General features: G+C 43.5%; 1 protein-coding gene across 2 annotated transcripts in view; it reads left to right on the plus strand.

Annotated features, from left to right (window-relative positions):
- The first annotated feature begins 42 nt into the window (after window positions 1-42).
- The window catches only part of ELF1 (E74 like ETS transcription factor 1), an 86420-nt gene continuing 67261 nt past the window's right edge, over window positions 43-19201 (plus strand). Inside the window, exon 1 of one of the 2 annotated variants that reach the window (XM_051619677.1) lies at window positions 43-117. The gene's annotated coding sequence lies outside the window, so the exon portion shown is untranslated. Of the gene's footprint in view, window positions 118-706; window positions 725-19201 lie in introns of those variants that run through there. The other variant, XM_051619703.1, reaches the window with a different exon arrangement.

A 19201-nucleotide genomic window follows, 5' to 3' on the forward strand; every position in this document is an offset into this window, starting at 1 on the left:
GCCTCCCCCGCCCTTCCCCGCCTCCTGCCTTCCCCCGCCCCCGAGAGAGGCGAGCGCTCTGCGGGGAGCCGCTCGGCGAGGGACCCGCCCGGCGAGGGACCCGCCGCCGCCCGCTGGGTGAGTGAGCGAGCGCCGCGGCGTGCGGCCAGCCCCGCGCCCGGGGCCGCGGGGAGCCGCTCCCTGCCTTGCCGCGGGGGACCAGCCTGGCGCTGCCCGCGGGTTCGAGCCCCGCCAGCGGCAGCACCCCGTGCCGGGCGGCCCCTGCCCCGCCGCGGCCGTGGGAGCCGGGAGGTGCGGGGGGGAGGGGAGGTGCGGAGGGGCCGCGGAGGCGGCGGTTTGAGCCCCGGGCGGGCGGTGCGTCCACTCGGGCCGCGGCTCCTGCCGCCCCGTGCCCGGCCGGACCCTCCTGCCAACTTTTCTGAAGAGTTCAGGCAAGCGCGTGTGCCGGGGCTGCTGCCCGCCGACTTCTGCTCCGCCCGCCGCCGCCCTGCCCTCCCTCACCCTCCCCACCGCCTGGCCGCCCTCTCCCCGCCGCCGTGGGGCAGCGGCGGCTCCTGTGGGTAAGGCCGCGGCGGGGAGCGGGTCCGCCCGGGGACGGGGCGGGGGGACGAGGCGCGGCCGCCCGCCGGCACCGCCGGACCCGTCGGCCTTTTTTGGCGCCCCGGGGGGATGTTGGTGCCTGCGGGTGGCTGGGGCTGGTGCAGCGGAGAAGCCCCCTCCTCAGGTGTGTGTTTCCCCTCGGGAATAAAACTCGTCCCGGGTTTGTATTCCGCCACGTCCCGCCCCCGCGCCCCCGCGCTGTGTTGACTGACTTCCCGACGGTGCCGCGAAAAAAAAAATAATCTTCATTCGCCGACTACAGCTGGCAACCTTTTTTTTTTGCTAGAGTCACGCACAAGGGTGGAGGAGAAGCCTGCGGAGTGAGTCATGGGCTTAAGAGGCCCTCCGGTTGTTTATGGCAAAAAAAAAAAAACAACACAACAAAAAACAGGGGGTGGCTCATGCAACGTGTAGGAAATAAGTGCAGGAAGACTTGCTTAAATTGTTGATAAAAGGGTAAGACAGAGGTACCCGTACATACTGCGCATCCCCCTGCCCCAGCTTGCTGTGAGCTGCCTCAGAAAGGAAGGGGATGTAAATGTGGCTTTTTCCTGAAGGAGGGCTTGTGGTCAGGCTGTCATAGCTAACTGCCCTGGTTAGTTGTTTGTCAGCGTTTCCATCAGAAGTGTCGTTTTTATGTAGTTTACAGCTTGGTTATAAAAATATGCGCTGGGTTGAAGTTTGGTTGATGGCCACTTCTCCAGAAATGTCTTTTGAGTGAGTTTTGAAATCATGCTGCTTTAGATGCTAAGTGGATATCCATGGAAAACATCAGCTTTTTATGTTTCTCTGAACTTTAAAACTTTGCTGCTTTTGCACATGGACATATTTACAGCTGTTAGTAAAAAAAAGAAATAAAAAAATTCCCCTCTCTAAAGTTTGTTAAATTGGGGAAGAGTTGGAGGGCTTGGCCCCTGCGGGCGTTGCTCTTCACGCATGGATTGGTGCAGCAGAGACGCTGTGAAGACTCTTGCGAGGTCCCTGCTGCCTGGCCCCGGGGCACCCACCTCCAGCAGCGATGTGAGGCCCCTCGTGTCCGCACAGCTCGCACCAGGACAGCTGGAACACCTCAGTGCTGCAGGCAAGAAGCTGGTGTTCAAATGAAGGCGGAATATGTCATCTTTGTGGGATTCCTGGTTGGTTTTGGTTTGGCTTTTTTTTGGTGTTTGGTGTATTTTTTTGTTTTGTTTTGTTGTTTCTTTGTTGTTTTTTTTGTGGTTTTTTTTGGTGTTTTTGGGTTTTTTACCGTGTCTGTTGAATTGCTGCTTCTGAGACAGGGAACAAGCACAGTAATGAGCAGGTTACTTTCCTGTACCTCTGTATGTACACATATCTGGATCCTGCGAAACATGCCTGCCACCCAGTGGATGTAGCTGATCTCTCTATACCCTGCATTCTATACGTTCACTGCCTCTCCGCACCACCCAGCCCTACCTACCTTACTCAGTAAGTTTGCAAAGCGAAGTGCTCAGGAGCTGTAAAAATGCCAGGCTCATCTGGCCGAGCTGGAACGGTGCACGGTGATGGTGTCTGCCGTGATCTGATTCCTTCCTTCCTGGCCAGCTCGGGTGATGAACCAGAGGAGCATCTGCCGCCGTGTAGCAGCTGGGTGGCAGTGAGAAGAGGTGATGTGAATGAGGCAGATGATTACACACAGAGGGAGGCAGTTTCGTGCCTGAGATGGCTGGAGAATTGGACTCTGCAGCCCCTACCTTTCACGTAGGATTTCCACGTGAAGTTTTTGGCACGTGGGCTACTGGTTTTTCTGGATGCCTGGCCTGAGTCCTTGGGATCTGCTCATCCATCTGAAGCAAAAGTCGATGGCTGTTCGATCTCGATGTACAGAAATGTTTTGCAGGTCTAAGCATTAGAAGTGCAAGTCCTGAGTGCTGGAATTGCTTGCTCAATGTCCTTAGCTTTTTGCTCTAATATTTTAGTACCTCAGTTGCCCATCTTGAAAAAAATGTGGATAACAGTGTCCTTTATCTTATGGATTACTGTAGTTAGGAGAACCATAAAAGAACCAGGGAGAAAAGTCGTAATTCCCCCTGAGGTTTGAAAATGTGTAATGACGCTCTAAATAAGAAAGCCAAAAAGTGATTTCTGTGTTAATTTTAGCAAAGTTTCTGTGGGGGAAAAAAATGTGACCAGGTCAGCTGCAATTAGAGATTAACTTCTATGCGCATAAGCACTGGGAGACAGTTTTAATTATTGTAGGCCACTTAGTTCTAACAATTCCTAAATTCTGTCATGTTAATCACATTTTTAATACTGCTTTTTGTGTATAATTTCCTAAGTTTTCCTTCCCTTAGGAAAAGAGGTAAAAAGCAGATTAGTAGCATACTTGTGTCACCATCCTTCATCCCCTGGATTCCTAATGTAGCACCTGGGACTCAGCTGCTGAGCTCTCTGTTGAAAATAACTGGGGATGGTAGGTTATGACTGTGGTCTGTGTTGCTGTGGAGACGTGTAGGATGAGGCAGGGAAGGGGCAAGGAGAAGCAGGATTCCTGCTTATGTCCCTTGCACCTGGTGCCATCCTGGCCTCCACCAGCACCTGCGTGTAAAGCCTGGAGCCTGCTGCCTCTCCCTGGCTTGGAGCACAGTTATTTGAGCTGCAGCCAAGTCCTGCATGGGTGGTGCAGGAGAGGTAGCTTATTGCTGTAGGGAAGGCCTGTGTTGTCTGATCAGCATGAGGAGTTGAGGAGAATGTGAACATGGCCTAACAGGTACCTACTGAAAGTGCACAAAGGGCAATTTGTCTTTGGATCTTTGACATAATACTGGTAGATTTTTCATGGGGGCAGCTCAAAGGACACCTCCAATATAGTGACTCCATCCCTCAGCCAGATTCTGTATCTATCAGCAAGGGCTGTAAGGGTGCTATAGCTTTCCAAGTTTGCCAGAGGTATCTATCAACATTGAAAGACAGCATTTTTCCTGGTCAAAAAACAGCTGAAGGATTTTGGCTGAGTCCTTCTAATTGCAGTCTACCTCATTCTGCACCCTTCCCTCAGAGGCAACCTCTACAACACATGGAACAAAATTTAGCCTGAGGCAGACATTCAACTTGGAAAATTTCAACCCAAACAGTCAAAGTCTGGCCAAGTTACAAACAGCTGGAAACAGCATCTTGCATTGGAAGTGTTCAGAAACTGCCTAACAGGCAGTGCTACAAGCTTCATCAATACTGTGTATACCATGTATATATGTTTATGTACATGGAAATATGCTGCAGAATTGTAATATTGACTAATAGGTTACTTGGTTGATTAACTGGCAGCCAGTCAATTCTGATTATTTATTTATTTATTAAGTAGAAAGTATGAATGCTTTGCCTTACTCACATTATTCATTGTTGTTTTCCTGGCTGAAAAATGGAAAACTTTAAAATGGAACCTCTGAAATAAATGACAAGCCAAGGCTTACTTGTTCTGAATCTTTCAGACTGACTTTACAATTGTTAAAGACCAATTTACAGTACAACTAGAGCAAATTGCTTCCCAGAGTTTTGAATTGTAAAAAACCACATCTCCCAGATTCCTGAGCTATTAATCAAGTGGGCTATTGTAGCAGACTCACCCTATATTGTATCCCTGATATATCTATTAACTCTGCAGCGAAGTGTGAGTTTAAAACAATTGTGCTATGAACTCACTGTGGAATAAATACCACAAACATTGGCAAAGTTGCTTCATAAATCTTTCTTAGTTTAGAGAGGAACTTAGACGTTCTGTTCTTCTATGGGAGTGCAGCTGTTTCTTGTGGGGTCCCCTGGGGGCTGGATCTTGGTCTAAGGCTGTTTAATATAATTGTATTTGTAGTTTTTTGTGATGATATCTCATTGTTACTTACAGATTACGTGCAGTTTTATGTGTGTGTGTAATGAATTATGAGTATGGTGTACTCCAAATCACTTTTTTAATGGTTATCATCCAGCAGAAGGCACCTTTTGTGTAGCCAGATACAAATGAACCAGGACTGAAGTTACACCAGCAGGGTAGGAGACTGTCTTTGAACTGCTAAGTGGAAAGAAGGCTTAAGAGTTTGTGCATAAAATCATCTCAGCAGAAGTTTTCATTGCAATGCTGCGACTGAAATGTGGTCTTTGGCTGTATAGCAAAATAAATATTGCACAGAAATAGGAAAGTAACGTGGCATTAGTAAGATCACAGGAATTCCATGTCTGGTTTTGCTGCTCACGCGTGAGGAAGGATATGAAATATTAGTAAGAATGCAGTGACAGAAGTGATCCAGGGTTAAGAAGCCAAGATTCACCATGCAGGGTGCGCAGAGTTTAAAGAGGCTGAGAGGTGAAATGGTGCCTCTGTATATCAGTATGTGTAAGGAAAATCCATGATACTTGACCCTACTGAGACATCCAGTGTCCAGGAGATGAAGTTAGGTGTGTTGTCCCTTGAAATAATAAGTAGCAATGAGGGCAATAAAGCATTGTAATGGATTTGTTGTTGCTGGGAGTGGTTAAAGGGAGATGGGGTTTCCTTCTCAAAGAGGTGCTTTGGCTTTGTTCAGTGGAAGACATTTCCAGTGCGTGTAGAAGGGGGACGGACTGTGCTCTGTTCACCTACATTCTTCCCTGGATTGAAAAAACAAGATTATTTGTAGTGTTTTCCGTGTATTGTAGCACACGTTGCTACCTTGGACAAGATTACAATAAAATGTCATTCTTCAGAAGTTGGCTGGTTTTCTCTTGGGTCAGGAAGACCATTTGTTCTTGGTGTTTAATTTTACTTCTGGGATTATGATTAACTATTGTGTACTCTTCACTTTCCTCCAGAGCATCGGCATCTGCTGGCAGCTGGGGAACAGGATATCGGGTACTCACCCTCCTCACTTCTGTCGATGCAGAGTCCAGTTGTATTCCCCGGTTGGTGTAGCGTCTTTCTTTGCTCAGGGTACTGACAGCTGTACTCAGGGATGAAAAAATTTCCCCTGCCATTAGATAGGCAAGGATGTTGCTCACCATTCAGAAGCCAGCTGCTTGCATTACCTGCAAGCCCACCCTCCCCTTAACCACCTCTCTGTCCTTTGGGTGTACCTCTCTTGCCAGCAGATCTCCTGTTGCAAGCAGACACCAGAGACAGGGGCATGCATGCGAATGGCTTGGCAGCAAATCACTGCCGGCAGTCACTAAAACAACGGAAGATATGGGGGTGAAATAATTTTGTAACCTGAAACACACGACTGGCTGCTCAAATCAAGTTGAAGCATTACCTGCAGAGTTCCTTTTCAGGCAGCTTTACAATAAAGCTGAAGGCTTAATTTGGCCTGGAAATTGCGCTTGAGCCTAGATAGTTGTGAGATGATGTTTTATAATTCCATAGTTCATTCTTTTTAATAGAACAAACAGACATGTTTTTTTTTCCTCTGGCATCTGAACTAGAATAAATATGCTTTAAGTTTTTAAGTATTTCTTTCTGTAGAAAATGTATTTCATTGTGCCTGCTCTAGGGTACATCATGTGCAAAAAGCGTGATGGGATCTGATGGTCAATGTTTCACACACTGGTCTTGATTTGGGCTTTTTTATTCACGCTTTTCGATATCATATTAATTATGTTTTAAGGTAACAAAAGGGTTTTCTATACAGGATGACATTGCTGGAAATTTTCCTTTTGAGAAGAACTGAAACTTAAGGAGCCTGGGTTCTTGTAAATTGGTATCTCTAGACTTCCCGAAAACACGCATTGAAGTATTTCCGCTTACTTAGGAATACTTAAGTGCTAAAGTACTCCTCTCAAACATGATTTCTCAAAACACTTTCCCATGCTGGCTTATTGAGACGTACATGTTTGAGAAAATGAAGAGAGTACAGGCTTCTAAGGTTTGGCCCATAATGCCTATTGCCACATTCACTGGAGTTAATGATAATGCTGTATTGATTTCCAGGAGATAGAGGATCCAACTCACTATTGAAGTACAAATCAGTTTGAATGTTCTCCATTTTTAAGAGCTCTAGTCAGCTTATTTAATAATTTCTTCTCAGAAAATGGCAAAATCAAAGAGTCAACACTAAATTTTGATTCCTATATAATGTTCCAGTAGTGGGGTAAACCTTGGGCTAATATGGAGATGATAACTGGTGTAGCCACGTGGTGGTTTTTTTGACAATGCTGTCAGGGCTTGTAGTTTCCCACCTCATGACATCTTAGTGTATTTGTAATATTTAGTGAGTTTGATTCCCTTGCTGTTTGTGAAGTGAAACAATGTTTTAGGCTGAGATTAAAATTTACAAAATTGTTTAATGACCTGTGTCCATCTCGGGCATATCAAACTTGAACATGATGCTATTAAATAGCTGAGCTGTGTAACTGACTGACTGTACTAATAGAGCACAAATCGTGTGTGTGTCTAGGATAATTATGCACTCAGACAACCAAATTACACTACCTCAGAAAAATATCTTTGATGCAAATTGGCCTTCAGGCAGCCCTTGCACAGTGCTTTTTCTTGCTTTCCCTGCATGTCTCCCCTCTTGTGCACAGGAGAGAAATACCTGAGAGCCAGACAGCACTGCCTAATTAAATGGCTGACCATTAATTGGTATGGATCCTAACTGCAGTCAGTCATCTTCTAAGCAAAATGTTAGGCCTGAGGGATGGCTAGAGCAGGCAAAGGCACTGGCTTCTCCATGCCATCACTGGAAGTGGTGGTTTGTGCAGGCATCCTGAGGAGAAACAAGACCATGACATTTATGAGAAGAGCAGAGCGCTTGGCTTTCATGCCCATAGCTGCTGTGGCTGTAATAGTTATCACTTTTCTCCATTCGTCACCCCCAGCAGTTTTTCACTTATCTTCTGCTGGCATTTACTGTCACCCCCAGACCTGCCAGCTGACCACAGCAACACTTCTGCCAAAATTATTTTGCTTAACTTACATGCTTTAAAAAGTAGATTTATTTCAGCCAAAATGGAGTGGGGATCTGAGGCAAAGTGGCAAAGCTGAGGCAGGTTCTGATAACTGTGCTGAGAAGCTGCTGGGATTGGGTGGAATAAATTAGGGGCGATAGTGGTGATGAGATGTGTCCACAGTCTGTTGAACTGTAAAGCTTTCTCCAGCCTTGTGCCTGCAGCCTTGTGCCTGCAGCCTTGTGCCTGCAGCCTTGTGCCTGCAGCCTTGTGCCTGCAGCCTTGTGCCTGCAGCCTTGTGCCTGCAGCCTTGTGCCTGCAGCCTTGTGCCTGCAGCCTTGTGCCTGCAGCCTTGTGCCAGCCTTTTCCTTTTATCACATAATCACAGAATTATTGAGACTGGAAGAGATCTCTGAGATCATAAATTCCAGCCTCTGACCTAACACCACCATATCAGCTAGACCATGGCACTAAGTGCCACATCCAGTCTTTCCTTAATGTTTCCTTCTAGGAGAGGGGAATTGTACCCAGATGTAATTAGGTGCAGAGAATAGGTCCCCCAGCACCTGTCTACCTCCACTGAAGTAGAGCTGAGCTTTTTTTCTTACATATTTGTATATCTATATGCTCTGTGCAGCTGTCTTTTACTGCATGCCTTTTCAAGTTAAACTTTCATCTTGAGACATCCAAAACAAACCTTTAGGTTTGTTGGTTTCTTTTAAGTTTTCCTAGTTGAACAAATTTTATGGGTTAACAGATTTAGTCTTCAGGGTTTGTAAAAATTCAATTTTCAAATGTTAATGTTACAGTGTAGTAAAACCTTTCCAACATTTCAGGTGGAATATTTTAATGAATGAATGAGCTGTTTTTTGACCATAAATATATTGCAGCCAAGGTGGTGAGAGCCAGAAATATACTTCTATGTTCTTGGCAAATGACCATCTGTGAAAATTAACATCTGTTGATGTTAAATATTTTTAATTTCCTAGTGATCATATTTACTGGTATACTTTTATCATTTTTGTACTCTTTCAGGAGTGGGGGTGGTGATCGCCTCATTGTGTACCTCATTCAAGGGAAATTACTGCAAATACATTACCTAAGTTTGATGTAGCTACTTGCTTTGCCTCTTAGTGTAGTTTCTGGGGCAGTCTAAAACAGAGGTCAGACAGCTGAACTGTCACAGCCTGTTTTCAGGGTGTTTGCTTTGGAGGTCTCCATATTTTTTTCTGTGAGAAAACCAGTACATTAACTTTTGTAGGTGTTGTGTTTTCTTCCTCTGAAATAAAAACTACATCAGAAATGGGGGTTCAAAGTCTCTGTTTTGTCATTGCTGTGTGATGAGCAGCTGCAAGGTTGAGTCAAAAATGAGGCTGTGCTGTACTTCTTCACATACTCTTAAGACTCTGACTAGGCTCTGGGTCTTGTATCTTTGCTTCTCTATTTGTCAATAATATTGCTTACTCTTCTGAATTCTCTAATCCTCCCTTTTCTTGTTTCAGATTGATTTCAAGACGTGTAATGACACTAAATATAGTTAGAGACTGCATAGTTCATTGTAACTTTTTAAGATGTGTGGTGGACAACTATATAAAAAATCTTTTTATCAGGTTTTCAAAGTGACTGGTAGCCATCAGTGAAGCACCAGAGCTTCCCCAGCTGGGAATGACCAAGAGTTCAAGTTCAAGTTCTTCCAATTCCTTTTAGACAGTCTGGGTTTACTTTGCCATGCCTTTACACACAGGGAGGAAGGTAGGGAAAGCCCTGAGAAACTCTGTGGGGAGGTCAAGGGCTGTCGTTAGCTTGGGATTGTTGCCAATGATTGGACCCAAGAGGAAAGTGATGGGGAAACTGAGACAACAAAGCCCCATGAAGAATGTGGAGGCAGAGACTACAAGAATAAGTAGCCTGCCACCAGCTCCATTTCATCTCACTAGTGATGTTTGAGGGTTTTTTTCAGAGGATTTCAAGTCTTTGTGTCTTTGGTGTCAAATAAAAATGAAAACAAGTGAAAGATGAGATGTTTTGGGGGAGGCTTGTACAGCTAGCAGAAGCATATTTCTACTCTGCTTAGAGTCAGAGAGATGCTGTGGATGGAGAGGTGTTCAAAGTCAGGTTGGATGCGGCTTTGTGCAAGATTTCTCTGCTCACAGTGGGGAGGTGGACTAGATGATCTTTGAAGGTCCCTTCCAACCCAAACCATTCAAAGATTCTGTGATGTTGGATGGCATGTCAGAGAGGAGCTTCATAACAAAACTCAGACTGAGTGTGCCAAAATGTATAGGGGAAGAATATAGAAGATTAAAGTGTCCAACTGTGATGTTTCAGTTTAAGTGAGAGATATCTGTCAGAAATCCTCATAATTCCTTTACAAAGTTTTCCTGAATATGGGTTCCCAGCACTCTGGAAACTGTACAGTGTATATATAGCCAAATACTATATTATATATACAGTCATATAGTTTATGTATATATTCTCCATATATGTATGTATACCCTATATAAATATAATGATTCTGGGAAGAATCTTGATACTATGTAGTCAAAATGTCAACCATTTTATAATGGTAGATTTGCATCTGCTTTAACTGTGTTCTGCTTAATTCTCTGTTTGCTTTTTAATAGCATATTAAAATTATTTTGAAGGTATTGTTCTCTCGTTATGGTTTTGTCCTGGTTTTAATCTTTCAAGTGTCTCTTGGACTGAGGTCTGACAATATTTGCATAAAATTGAACGTTTACAAGTCCAACTCAGGAGAAAGAGAGGGAAGGATTTAATTGTGTATTTTGACCTTTCCCGTAAAATGTATAGGAATTTAATAATTTGACTTTAAGGATGTTTTGAATACAGCATCAAATGAAGCGATGGGTGGGACCCATCCTCTTATCCTCTTCCCTCCCACTTATGGATTAAACCTCTTGTAACACAAGACTTCTCATCCAGAAATACTGGCATCCAAAGCCTATTAAGAGGTCTGATTTCGCAGCATTTTTTTACCATTTTGGATATAGGGGTAAAGGGAAGTACCTTCTATTAGTAAATGTCATTCACTGTTTTTAAGACTTCTGTGGTTACACCTGTAATGATGTTCTGTGAGGTGGAAGGCTGATGGGCAAAGGAGTCAGAGCCTAGTTATGGTTTTCTTTAGTTAAGTAGAAGGTTATATATTTACACCTTACATTACACCACCCAGCCCCACCACCCCCCTCACCATTTTGAGGAATGCAGAAGCATGGAAGAAAACAATCCTTGAGCCAACACAACTACTCAATTATTATATGCTGTTTTTCCTATTCTTTTGTTTTGACTTTTTGGATTAAAAGGTCTTTGCTGTGTTAACTTCAGCCTGCAGATCTTCAGCCTGCTTTTTTCTTCCCATAGACATGAATTGTTCCCTGGACATTATAAGTAAAGAGCCAGGTTTCCCGTGGATTTGTATCCAAAGCATAGTGCTCCTCCCTATTTGGTATCCAGTTGCCATTTCACCTCCAAAATGCAAATGTGCATCTCTTGATGAAGCAGGCGGTATCTTTCCCATTTGCTGTCTGGTGTTGCTACTTGGTATTTCATCATACAAGTGAGTTTTCTAATGTGCTGTATAATTTGGTTGTATAATTCCTGCTCCTTCAGATTTGATTTCTGCTGATGTGGTGTACAAATGGTATACTTTTGTAGCTTTGGCAGTGCTCACTGGGTGTTTTCTTCAGTAGTCTGGAAAGAAATTAGTATATTTTTTGAAAATAAGTGGAAATAATGTACCTAACCTTCTTAAAAGTACCTGGAACCAAAAGCTTTGGATAGGTTATTTGGAATCTTGTGAAGAAGCAGCAGCCTGCTGCATGCAATTAAGAATTAGCAGTAAAAGAATTAAAGGACACTTGTTCAGGGGAAGTGAGTTAGTTTTCTGATAGAACAGAGAAAAGCAGGGAGAAAGCTGCTCCTAGCTTGTGCATAGCACCAAAGTCTCATATGATAAAACCAGCAGGCCTGAGGATGTGGACAATTAATGAAAAAAAAGAAAAAGAAAAAAAATATTTACTGTCTCCTTCCTGAGATCATTGACCACTGTCATAAGAAAAGCTGTTTTAATTATTCTGAACATTAAATTAGGCTGATGTTACTCTTCAGTAGTTATTGAAGTAAAGGAAAATTTCTGTGACCACAGTCACAAGTAGTATGTTTTTGTCTGATATACCAAGCTGGAAGACTTTTCTAATGTGTCTCTAAAAAAGGGGGAACATAGAAAGTGAGAGTTCAAGAAATAAAACTGATCACAGAAAAGCAGTGGATGAAACTCTGAATTTAGGCTACTGTTCCAGGATGTGAGCACTCTGCTCCCAAAATTTCAATCTCATCTGTGCCTTGACGGTAGAGGAAGTTAAAATCATTCCACTCTGGCTAGTGAGATGTTTTCCAGAGCACAGGCATCTTTAAAGCTGATGGACCCTCAGTAAATGTTGGGTGAAATTAACTATAAGCTTAAACGTATATACTGAAATGCTAAATCTACAATATTAGACTAAAATAATAAACATAAATATATACAAAGTACTTAGGATGGTGCACTAAGAGTACTAAGTGTTTATGACAGGTTACTTGAGGAGAATATTGAGCTCCCTCCATTAAATAAATGACCTCTGATAGTGGAGAGCAGGAGAAAAATTACATTTGTGAAACCATGCCTGCTGTAATGTTCTCTCATTCTCTTAGCCTCTGGCTCCCGACGTTGTTTTCAGGGCTCCCTAAACCAGAGAGTCAGTAAAGATGATTCCTGGGAGGCTTTTGGAAAACACATAGAAGTAGCTGCAGTTCTATTTGCAACTGAGCCTCTGTGCGTGTGTGATGGTATCTTCTAGGACAGATTGGCCTGCCATACCTTGTTTTTATGAGCAAGTGACAAAAGCAGAGGTGATGGTTTGGTTTCTTGGAGTGATCCACAGGATTGTAATCTTACAGGTTTTGATGGTAGGACTGCTCACCCTGCTAAAAATCAGTGTAGAGACATAAATCTGCTGTTTGTGTAACTTGAAATGTCTGTGAGAGATCAAAATGTTGACCTTCCAGAGGTCAATTCACCTTCCCTGCAGCCCCTTGCTCCCTCCTACCCCTCTTTTCTGTGTCCTGCAATCTTTAGTTTTTTCTCCTCTTTTTTCCATGAATTATGTGTTCACCAGTTGGTTAATGTAGCATGTATTTGGGTAGGTAAGCCGACTGCTAAAATATTGATTGTTTCCTGAACAAGCAAGTAATTGAATCGTCGTTTTCTGGATGAACTGTTCTTTAATAGCCAGGTCTCTATCTGAATGAGTTGCAATGGAAAATGGATTAATTCATATGAGCTTACTTTTTTGCACAACTGATTTTTTTCTCCTGCCTCTCTTAAGTTAACACTTTTACCCTTTTCCACTAATTAAAGCAGTTGGAAGAGCAGTAATAAACACACTTTCCTTTCCTTTGTGTTCACATCCTGAGCAGTGCAGAAATACCCTGCTGCATTTTCATAAGCATCTAAAGTATTTGTGGAACTCTAGCTCAACATTTTTCTAAAAATGATGTTTATCTGTATTTCCTTTAATTTCCACAAATTTGGCCTGCACCCCTACAGGGGGTCGGCACAAGCGTACGAGGTAGACAGTACTGCCTGCCTGGGATTGAGAGGACAACAAACAACTTTTCATCCAGCTGGAGCAGTGGAAAACCTTGCAGTAACCACCTCGACATGTGCGTATGCTACATGCTCTTTGTTATTGACTGAAAGACAAATGTGAATAATTAATTCCCTGGTAATTCTTCAAGATACCGACAGTAATTTCCTGTAGTATGACTGACGTTCTGGGACTGTGTAGTCTCCACAACTTAACTCCCTAGCCTAAAAAAAAAACCCAAATAATTTTAAAAAGCAGCTGCAAAAGTACAGTGTTGGGTCCAGAACTGTCTAGCTAAGGGCGGTGCCTGGCTGTTCTCCCCCAGGAGAGGGTTTGATGGGGAACATTACAATCCCTCCCCCTGTTGTCTCGCTCTGTATAAAGGCCAAACAATAATAGTAATACTAACATTGCTGTGCTGGAACTTCTGTGCATATCTGTACGTTTGTCTCTGGTGGTCCTAAATAGTTTGTCTGTGATTAATTGCATTCCTTGCATAGAAACTTTTATAAATCTCAGCTTCATTCTTTATTTGATTTTTATACTGGTAAATATAGCCATAAAAAAAATCCCAGTGTGAACACTGGGTATTTTTTTTTTCCCAGAATGTGCTTATTATTCATGAATGTGTTGCAACATCCAAAAATGTAATGAGTGACTCACAGAATGAGAAGAGGAAAAATACAGTTATAGCTTTTTAATGAGGATTCCTCAGCAAACTACAGAGCGTTCCAGTTAAGAAACCATGGTTTGACTACATAAAATCAACCCAGTCCTTACTCTCATTCTGGGTGAATTTGAAACATAGTTTCACTTGATAGATATTTTTTATTCATTTACTAGGCTGATTTATTTTTTCCTGTCTTGGTATCTGGGATGACAAAATTCTGACATTAAAAACAAAACAAAACCGCAGAACAACATGTTTACAAATACTTCTGGATTATTATTGTGTGTGTTTGTGTGTTAGAAAGGAGAACAACAAAGGCTAAGTTTACTGTTACAGGCATGTTAACATCTCTTAATAGTTTTAGGTTGAGCTTGTGTTCTTAAAAATTATCCTTGCAAGGACTCCAGGGCAAATATAAGCATCCTGTTAAAGCAAGAGAACTCTGAAGGAGTATAGGGGTGGAGCATCTGAAGCCCACATCGTAGCGTGATGTCCAGCATTGATCTGCTTCCAGAATCAACAGTGACTTTCTTTCTGGAAAGACTGTTTCTTTTGCTTGGAAAAATCTAATATTTTCTTTCATATATGCTCTTTTTAATGTTAACAGTGTTTATCAGTTTTACCTCATCCCAGGTATACCCTCACCTTTGTGTCTTTCTAGCACAATAGCTAGAAACCCATATTTGCTTAAAAGCTTTCCATATACAGAGGTGATGTAAGACTTGCCTTTCAAACCAGCTGTACACCCAGGCAATTGTTTCCTTTGGAAAGCTGTGCATCTAGTGTAATCCTACTGCAGTCAGGATTGTATAGCCTTCTATGATATGTAGGTATGTTTTAAAAGAATTTTCAGGGCTGGTACTCACACTGTGTGGAAATTTTGGGTAATAACATCATACTGCTGTGCCCTTGCTGGTTCTCTTGAGATGTGCAGTAATTATTACCATATAAAAGTGATGTCGTTTTGGCTTTGTTTGTTGCAGATGTGTTGTGGTGAGGTGTTCTGCACATAAAATCGCATTACTGCTACAATGTATAGCCACACTTAAGCATTGATTACAAGTACACTATCTTCTGCCTTGTTTCAGAAACTGTTTCTAACTTTTGAAGCAACAAGCTCTTTTAGACTAAAATATATATACACATTTAAAATCCAGATAGAGTTACCCATTCCTTGGTATAAAATACATTCTCAGCCCATTTACTTCCCAGTCTTTTCATTAGTTGCCTTATTTGTTGTAGGGCCTGTGCTGGAACAGGGTCTAGAGATGATACTTGAAGGTATAAGGCATGTTGGCCTTTTTAGTCAGTTTAGTCATCTGGAATGAAGAACTGGAAAGCAGCAATTTATAAGTGAGTTGGGTTTCAGGATGCAGGAGCCTTAACTGCCTGTCCCATTGGGGTTAGTGACAACATTAGGTGAGGCACAATGATTTCTCCCATCTGTCATCTGTTTAATTCTTTCTGTTTTGTGATTTCTGGGGGGGTCTAAAGCCTGCTGAGAGAAGTAGTATTGGCTATAAATTTGTCTTGTCCTTATTTATATTTCTTTGTGTGACTGCCTCAGAACTGTGGGTTTAGAAATGTTACTTCTTTCACACTTCCTGGCAGGTGTATTTATAGGGTGTTAAATGATGTTGAGTGCACTTTCCAAAACAAATGGACAAGTAGCGTGTGGAGGGAGGGTGGAACAGAGCTAGCTCAGGCCTGAGAGCTGTGCATTAAATGGCATCTTTGTCTCTTCTCTCGGCCTGGAGCATCCCCTGGGTAATGTGCCTCAAGCTTTTTTTTTTTACTAATGTGCAATCATGTGAAGAGTGAAAATTTATGTTGTTGCTGGGCCAGTCTAGCAGTTCATTAACACCCACAGAGAGAGGTCCTATTTCCTTTGCTGTCAGTGGTCATCACAGCCTTTCTGAGCTAAGTCAAGGGCTGGCAATGCTTCCCACCCATCCCGATCAGCTTTCTCCCACATCAGTGTGTTTAATGGGATCAGCAGAAAGTTTAACGGGTACCCCATGGACCAGAATCAGTGCAAGAAATGGGTAGGGATTGAAAAGTGTGGTTGGGATCAGTAGAGAAGTGTCAGAGAGAAGATGGAGCCTGCAGCTTCTGGCTGAGTGGATCAGAGATCATTCTGTGTCGGAGCTGTATTTCCTACCTGGATTTTTACAGTTCTTTCCCTCTGAAGCCTGCTTGTGAGTAGAAACGAGCATATAACCATATTTTAATAGATTCTCAGAAATACTAAGAAGCATACTGTTCAGCAGAGGCAAACCCATAACAAAAGGAGGAAGGAAGGAACTTGAAAGAGCAAGGAAAAGTGGCCATATAACTAGATTTTCCTTGAGGCTTGTCATATCTGGGATGTGACCTAGGAATACCTTAGAGATGATCCAAGAAGAGTTTGTGCAAGGCTGTACAAGGTCAGGGGTTTGTAGCTGTGTGGGATGTTGCTGTGCTGCTGGCGAAGGTAGCCACCATGCCAAAACTGCCTTCACTAGGAAACACTGGAGGTAAACTTGGAAGCATAAAAATGGATGAGGTTAAAGCTGCTTGGTGCTCAGCTGTGAATCCATTTAATTTCAAACACCTCTCTTGCTGCTTCTGCTACAAAAGAATAATTTCTGTAGGCTCAGGAATTTCCTGACCACAGACTTGAGGAAGGCTCTCTTGTGTATTTCGGAAGAAGACCACATTTACTATGTGAAGGAATCCAGTTAAACACAGGACAGCTAGGATACCAACCCTCCTGGCTTTTGAAAAGAACAGTGGCCTGTTCATATGTGCTTTGTTTACCACCACCTTTCCTTTCCTACAATTCAACTGAAGTTCAGAAGACCAGCACAGTGAAAAAGTAGACTGTTTTCTCTCATTGTGCTCTACTTTCAGCCTGTACTCAGCATGCACTGAAATATCACTGAACCATACCTTTAAATTGCAAATGAAGAACTGATAGCTGTGTGGGCTGTATTCCAAGTATCCGACACTGTGGGTTCCACATTTCTTCCTTGAAATGCCTTTTCTAAACCAAAATATCTGAAAAAACAAGAGGTCTGTAGATGGTAAACAACTGTCTTAAAAGCATAGGAAGTATATGGTCTGAATTTGTGATCAAGTTGTTAATACAGCAATGAGAACTTTTCTATACCTAATGTCCTGTGGCAGAGTCTTCCTTTGGAGACAGGAATCACTTACCTTATAATCTCCTGAGGCAATTTCTCCAATGTGTAAATATTTACAGCATTATACATTTGGCAGGGTTAGAAACACACAATAGTTTCAGTGTGCATTTTATGTGGTACCTACTACAGAGGGCTGGATGGCCACACCCAGAGAGTTGTGGTCAATCGCTCAATGTCCAAATGGAGGCAGGTGATGAGTGGTGTCCCTCAGGGGTCAGAATTGGGACCAGTGCTGCTTAACATCTTTGTGGGAGACACAGACAGGGGGTTGAGTGTATCCTCAGCAAGTTTGCTGATGATACCAAGCTGTGTGGTGTGGTTGACACCCAAGAGGGAAGGGACACCATCCAAATGGACCTTGACAGGCTGGAGAGGTGGGCCAGTGCCAGCCTCATGAAGTTCAACAAGGCCAAGTGCAGGGTCCTGCACCTGGGTCAGCACAACCCGAGGCACAAATACAGGCTGGGGGGAGAATGGCTGGAGAGCAGTCCTGAGGAGAAGGAGTTGGGAGTGGTAGTAGCTGAGAAGCTCGACAGGAGCCACCAGTGTGTGCTGGAGTGCAGAGAGCCAATTGTGTCCTGGGCTACATCAAAAAAAGTGTGGCCAGCAGGGCCAGGGAGGTGATTCTGCCCCTCTGCTCTGCTCTGGTGAGACTCCACCTGGAGTACTGTGTACAGTTCTGGTGCCCTCAGCACAATAAAGATACAGACTTGTTGGTAAGGGTCCAGAAAAGGGCCACCAAAATGATCAAAGGGCTGGAGCCTCTCTGCTATGAAGACAGGCTGAGAGAGTTGGGACTGTTCAGCCTGAAGAAGAGAAGGCTCTGGGGAGACCTTATAGCAGTCTTCCAGTACTTGAAGGGGCTACAGGAAAGCTGGGGAGGAGCTTTTCATCAGAGAAGAATGTGATAGGACAAGGGGTAATGGTTTTAAACTGAGAGAGGGGAGATGTAGGTTAGATATTAGGAAGAAATTCTTCACTCTAAGGCTGGTGAGGAACTGGGATGAGTTCCCCAGGGAAGTTGTTGATGCCCCATCCCTGGAGGTTTTTAAGGCCAGGCTGGATGAGGTTTTGTGCAGCCTGATCTAGTGGTAGGGTTCCCTGCTCATGGCAGGGGGCTTGGAACTAGATGACCTTTAAGGTCCCTTCCAACCTTAATGATTCTGTGATTCTATGAGGGAGGTGCCAGTCTACCAATCCAAAGTACTGGGACAGTAACACCATGGTAGATGTTAAAATGTAGCAGTGCTACTACTGTTAAAGGAGAAAGGGTGGGGCATAAGTTTGGGTGCTAACTCAAGATTTGGCTGAAGGCTGGTTCAAGTGTCGTCCACCCAGACACATACAGTGTGGTCTTGGACATATCCATTGCTCAGGTGTTCTTCCCTGCCATGCTTGTGAATAGAATTACTAGGATTTCTTTCCTACAAAGAAGTCAGATCCTACAAAATCTAGCAGAACCTTAAATGAGATTTTTATCCAGTGTTGAGCCAGAGTTTGAGGAGGCCCTGAGCCTGTGTGAGTTGACAGTATGAGCTTCTGAGCTGAGAGTAGGGTGGTGAGATCTCCTATTGGAATAATGGAGAGAAGTTACAGCATCTTGAGCTGCTTGAGGAATGGCACCACAGGGTCCCATGTTAACAGAGGGTTGCTGTACTTCTCATGTAGTGGCCTTATGTATAATAAGAAAATTAAAATCTGAGGTTTTAAGTCTAAAGTCTCTGTCCACTTCTATTCATCAAATTAATACTTCCTTATCCTCAGCCCCCAACCAAAACTGAAAACTGAGAACAGTCACAAACCTCCCGTTCAGCCTGTTTTGCTGTGACTAAAATACATCGATCTTCCAGGTGGGACAATGTACCTCCAGAACACATTTCTCTGATCTGCCCTCATGCAGCTTCAGAGCCTTGCACTGTCCCTTGTGCAGGCAGGCTGCCCTGGTCCCCTCCTGTGCTTCCTGGGGAAGCATCCCACTCCATCCCACCTCATCTCACATTTGCAGACCTGTAGCATTCCAAGCCAGTTGAGAAGGAGGGACAGCAATTACCAAACCGCAGTGTGAAAAGAGAAGCAGCTTCCTCAGGTTCATACCTGAGGCGAGCAGAAGTGGGAGCTGCATCCAGGTCTCAGCCACCCAGCCCATGTGTGGCCCACTTGGCTGCACTGCACACCTTGGGGTGTTATTTGGCATGGGTTTCTCTGGGAGCCAGGGCCAACAGCAACATGAAAAT

Source organism: Apus apus, chromosome 1 (assembly GCF_020740795.1).
Source record: "Apus apus isolate bApuApu2 chromosome 1, bApuApu2.pri.cur, whole genome shotgun sequence".
NCBI lineage: Eukaryota > Metazoa > Chordata > Aves > Apodiformes > Apodidae > Apus > Apus apus.